The sequence below is a fragment of the Branchiostoma belcheri genome, unplaced genomic scaffold (assembly GCF_001625305.1).
Source record: "Branchiostoma belcheri isolate BF01 breed outbred unplaced genomic scaffold, Haploidv18h27 scaffold644, whole genome shotgun sequence".
In the NCBI taxonomy this organism is placed as follows: Eukaryota; Metazoa; Chordata; class Leptocardii; order Amphioxiformes; family Branchiostomatidae; genus Branchiostoma; species Branchiostoma belcheri.
In genome coordinates this window covers 995-7,006 of record NW_017804292.1, presented here as the reverse complement: position 1 = coordinate 7,006, position 6,012 = coordinate 995, and the positions used below count along the sequence as shown (strand labels likewise).

General features: G+C 41.3%; 1 long non-coding RNA gene across 1 annotated transcript; it reads left to right on the top strand.

Moving 5' to 3' along the window:
- The first annotated feature begins 1,812 nt into the window (after positions 1–1,812).
- On the top strand, positions 1,813–2,722 carry LOC109483474. The gene is made up of 2 exons (XR_002141013.1): positions 1,813–1,842; positions 2,252–2,722. It is a non-coding gene; the product is annotated as an uncharacterized LOC109483474 (long non-coding RNA).
- Positions 2,723–6,012: the final 3,290 nt, after the last annotated feature.

Below are 6,012 nucleotides of genomic sequence, written 5' to 3'. Positions count from 1 at the left end.
AATCCGAACAGTGTTCGATCGTGTTCGATCTGGGCAATTCGAATCGAACCCACGTTCCATTTCGGGGTCACCTGCGGTCATTTACAATAAAGCGGCAAAACAAGCCCTTCTGCCTGAGTGACTCGCAACAAATAAAAAACAACACTTTTCTATAGATACGAACAGTTTCCAGGACAGTACATGTCCGCTATCATTTTTTGTGGATATGTAACATGTAGCGAAGCTACTGTCGTATCCTTGGGTGACCTTGAATACTGTAATGATTCTTTACGCCTTTATGAATAACACGGTGCACACTTTTGGGAGATATGACATGTCTGCAAAACTCGTTCAAACCTGGAAGCGTGGAGAGTCAAACATACCCCATTTACGGCTCAAAATGACTGTCACGGTTGTCCCGAAAATCGTGCTTTTGGGATTTTTGAAAAATGCGTTTGATTTTAAATTATGGGTAATTGAGTGCGAAAAAAGCCAAAAAATTCGATTTTTTCACCTATTTGTCAACAAAAACTATACTTATAGTCAGAAATTGAAAAATCCCAAAAGCACGATTTTTAGTCTTATTCGTAGTCGTCGAAAAACATAAAAATCAGTGATCTTGCGTAATATGTGTAGCCAGGTTTGCTCGGTTATTGGCTAAAATATGACGCTGCGAAATCCCGACAATTATCGACTTTTTTAACGAAGTACGAAAAAATCATCCATTTAGCGCAAAAAATCACCATTGAATGTATGTGAAGACAATAATTTTATTTTATTTCAACGAAATTTTCCCTTCGATACTAGTTTGTTTATTTTCAAATGTTTTACGGTTAGCCCAAAATTGGGTCTTGTAACCCGATACTTTATCGAACGCCCCCAGCAATGGGAAAGAATGCCGTAGTGACAGACCGCCGTGACACGGGTGAACTTTGGCTCTCCCGATGGGTACATGCGTGACTTGGGTTTATTTTCTAAACGTAAAAACCATGAATAAGCCTATTCGCCATTACTAGTGCGCCTGCGCGGAGTTTACTTAGCGACGCAGAATTGGAGATAAACAAACCCGCGGCCGCAATCGTCCCCAGCGCCAGCGTATGTCTCGATTTCCAGCTTACACACGGCGTTACCGGTGGTGGCCCGCCTTGGGCTGAGTTCCAACGATGTTTTGGACCTATCTTGCCTTAAATATCGCGATATCTTTATCTTCAAGTGGATTTACGGTACGTTTTTTGACGGTATCCAAGCTAGCGCTAGCGCCTAATTACTTATGCATGCCCCCCTCCCCCATCCTGCACGCCTTCCGTCTTCACGTTTTCCGCTCAATTTTCCGGTCCAATCTCGATAAAACGAGTTTTGGAATACCTTTTTTTCGTGTAAGAGTGGTTATTTGTGTAAGATAATGGTGGAATTTTTCAGTTTTAGTCGGTAAAAATTGTAAATAAACTGCATGAGCTTTGTCTTCAGAAGACCGATACACTACGTGTTCTTGTGTCACCCCAAGCACATAGAGCTTTCTAACCACAATCCTCACCGTCTCACCACGACATTATTACCGATTAAAATAATGATTTAGGAATAGTACAAGCAGTGATGACATCTATATGTTTATAAATATTTAGTGTGGTTTTCGTAGCGGGATGCATAGGGCCATGGGGGTTTTGTGCATGCAAATGCCATTGCATTAGTGCATTCAAGACTTGATGTTTTGAACGTAAATCCATCAACTTTTGGTTCAATTTTTCTCTCTTCTTCTTTTTACAGTGTTACTTTCCCGACCTCAACATGAAGCTGTGTGCAGTAGTGAATTGCAGCAATTCAACTTACCATCTAGAAAAATGGAAGAGACATGCCAAATACATGGTACAAAAAGTGGACCATTTTCCTATGAGAAGAAAAAAACCTCATGCTAGGAGAAGAGGGAATAAACTTATGAACAAGCTTGAAGCCAAACCCAGATGGAATATACTAAAAATACAAGTACACTTAGGTTCTGAAATGGTTTCATGAAAGTATATTGTAACCCGCACATAAACAGTGCTGCAAATTGTAATCATGACAGATATTTTATGTACTGAATTTTGATAGTTCTGTGCAGTAATACTGCTAAACTGGTACAGACTTTTAGTCTAACAAGGGTCTGCTGTAAATAGATTCAATGTGATTATCTTTTCACTTATTAACTTGAATTAGTGGAAAATAATATATTTGAACATGATGTCAAGTCATTAACATTATATTTACCACTTAAGATACCGTTTTCCGCATGCAGTTGAGAAAGCTGTGGTGAACTGGTGTAGTTGACTCCTTCGTGCCTGCACCACAGGTGCTCCCAGTGATGGTCTAAGTACTAGTACTTAAGTTAAGATCTTTTCCACTGACTGTTGACCATAAGATCAGGTGTATGTAGAGAACTCCAGTCATTTACACTACTTACACCAAACACCTGACCCCTGCGTTTGGATCTTGAAAGTGGAATATTTAATTTGTAACTACTCTCTTGTTGTTTTTCTGACCAAACACAGAAAAACAAGTCAGTTAACTGCATCGACAGTACTACATACTCACTCACATTCACTATCCGGTTTATTGTCTAAATACTAAATAATATTTGCTAGACAGCATAGGTTGTACGATGGCGATTACTAGATTACTGTAAACATTCACACTGTGATAGAAAACATACAAGCACCGTTAAACATAAACTTACTGTGTTAACACACAAACAGCTCTGCAATCAAAGTGATGTAGAAAATATAATGCCACAGCACTTGGCTCAGATAGTTGATGAAGACAGATATAGTTGAAAACTCAAATTTCTTGAGTTGGAGAACAGTTTTTTTTAATAAAATATGTAACTTACCAACTCAGATAACCTTTCAATTACTATTTCCCTGGACACTGATTGTACTGTTACATACATGTATATACTATAAAGAAAACAAAACAAGCACCATTTTGATATTTTTCTTATTCCCATATCTCTCTATATGTGGACAGCACTTAATGAATGGTGCATAGGAAATATAATATTAAATATACAATGCCCGCCATATATGTTGAGAAAGACCTGTACACTAACACAAGTAGTACTGGCAACATGCAACAATCCTTTACTAAACACAAGGTTCTTCAAAGAAAATTAATGCCATGGTTGCTTGAATACTACTGTTATGTCTTGGGTTCTGTATCCTGGGTCTGTGGACAAGTTCGTCTCCGCGGCCAAGACGGTGTGGACTAAGGAGGTAAGATGTGCCTAGTCGTTTGAGGAAGCAATTTCTGTCTGCAGTTGGGGTAATATGGTGGTAAGGGACTTCGCTTACCCATTCAAAGTCGAAGTAGGAGTATGTTTTCTCCTCATCATAGTCGCCCGACAGCCGTTTACGTAGTATGGGAGGCACAGGGCCGGCTCGCTAACTCATGATCAGTGCTGGGCCGACTTTTAAGTGCGGGGGGAGGGGCATCCTTTGACGTCGTCCTTCGGTTCGACGAACTACCCTTCCGTGAAGCCCACCGGGCCGAGAATAGGTGAGTTTTTTTATTCTTGACTATAATTCTTGACATTCACAACTGAACCTGCTGCTGTCTTCGGCGAATTCGGCAACCGCGTCGTGATTCTTTTAAGCATACGAAGTTGTATGCGCCTTGAAGTTGTAGGCTTTTCCCCCTGGACGTGACTCGCGGAAACGCCTTGAAAACCGGCAGTTACCGGCAGTCTAACCTCAACCAAGAAACGTCTGTCATCTTTGCCGTCCAATAAGATATAAAATCTCCACTTACGGCCCGGGTAAACTCATTTTTTTAGCTACGTAGCGGGATTCGACACCCGCGCTCGCTGTGTCGCGGGGCGACGCGGTTTTGTTTATCTCTCAAAATGGCGGATATTACCCATCATGCATTTCGCGCCGGTAATGGCGAATAGGCTTATTGTATTACAACGAAATTTAGTACACAAAGAGCCAACATATCGGTGGTAACGCAGACGGACGTTTGTGATCGTGCGTGACGGATTAGTTTTTTTACGTTATTTAACTAGTCGAGGTATAACGTTACGTAGGCGCGCGACAATAAAGATAGAGACTGTTGCATTCCAAAACGTGGTCCATTCCAAATCATGATTTGGAATAGAATGCACCTGCATTCCAAAACGTGGTCCATTCCAAAACATGATTTGGAATAACACGATGTGGAATGCCTGTTGCATTCCAAAACGTGATGCATTCGAAAGCATGACTTTTCGTAATCACGTGTCTGGGGGCGGAGCCTCGTACTTAGGGGGCGGAGCTTCGAACTTCTGAGGGCGTGGCTAAATGATACGTGTCTGGGCATGTTTTGTAACGCTTAGCGTTCCATTATAGCTACAGGCTGTCAGACGTGTAAACTTTAATGATGAAATGGGAGTCTCAAAATGTCACACGCGCGTTTTAGAATACCTGTGTCAACTATCTAAATCATGATTAACGTCAAATATTTCCCAAAGTTTCAAATTGGTAGCTTTTGCCCATGCTGTCGGCCTCTATATTTTGACCTTCTAAACCTCCTCGGTGTTAGTCACGGCATGCCCGTCGGACACCACACACAACTATGCTTCGGCCGTGTACTGGCGGTAACCGAAGCATGGCTCACACGCAACTGTGGCGTCCATCCCTTTCACAATCTAAAAATTCATCAACAAATGTTCAAACTCAACAACTCCACACAAACTGTTGTTGTCGAAGCCCTTTCCCAAGCCCACATGTCTGAAGCACGTTTTGGAATATTCCATTTCGTGTCTGAAACATGTTTCGGAATATTCCATAACGTGCCTAGAGAAAGGACATGAAATGGAATATTCCAAAACATGTCTGGAGCACGTTTCGGAATATTCCATATCGTGGCTAGATATCCCATATGGGCCGTGGAGACCACATTCTTACAAAATTAGGCTTATTTGCGTAATTCAATGACACAAAGTAATGCTAAATATTTACAAACTTCACTTAAATATCAAAAGTTTTAACTAGAAATGAAAGCTCCTTGCTATAAATTACGTTCTCTCTTCTATGTATAAACAACTATCACGTGATTCTATTAGCGGGAAAATATTATATAAATGAGAAACGGATGCGCGAGCGTCCGACCATTTAGGACCGCACACTGATGAAGATAAACTCAGACCAGAACCAGACTATGAAACATCATACCAAGAACATTATCGTACTGTTCATTGACGTCATTTTCCCCATACAGCTCGAACGTACTAATACCTTTGGCACGCTAAGTTCGACGACATGTTCAGACAAGTACTAGTAAACACGACGTGATTTAACACAGTATCTGTATACAGGCAGCCAACGGACCAAATATGGAAACTTCGGAATGAATAATTAATCACCACTCCTGTCAATCATTTGTGATTGACAGCATGGCCGGTCACGTTTTAGAACATTCCAAATCGTGATCCAGCTGGGCCATATGATTTGGAATACAACATGTGGAATGCCTGCTGCATTCCAAAACGTGGTCCATTCCAAATCATGATTTGGAATAACACGTTTTGGAATGCAACAGAGACAGCCCTCAGGTATGTATCCTATCGTACTTGAATCTGATGTCTATTGGAAGTACTGATAGACATCCGGACACGACATTAGCTAAGTTAGTCGGTTGAGTGATCACCTTGCCAAACATCCTGTCAGTAGTGAGAAAAAGTCTAATGAACAGACACAGCCTGTCAATAGCCTCTGCTAAGAAGATTTGTACAATCGGTCGAATACAGTACGATATTTGAAAACCAACACGCGCGATCTCGCCAACATGCCTGGCAAGCCCACGACAGACTCAGGTTACCAGGCACTACTATTCACGCTGGAACTTCGAAAATAAAACCACCACGAACTTTCCATTCTACCACCTGACGACAGTAACATGATCCTAACTCAATGTGTCACCTGTGTTCACACATACATGTACACAGACAAATGGACCCAAAAACTTAGCCTTGGTGAAGCGAGAAGTCGAATTCGCTCACATGTAGTTTTTTTTTTGTTTCTG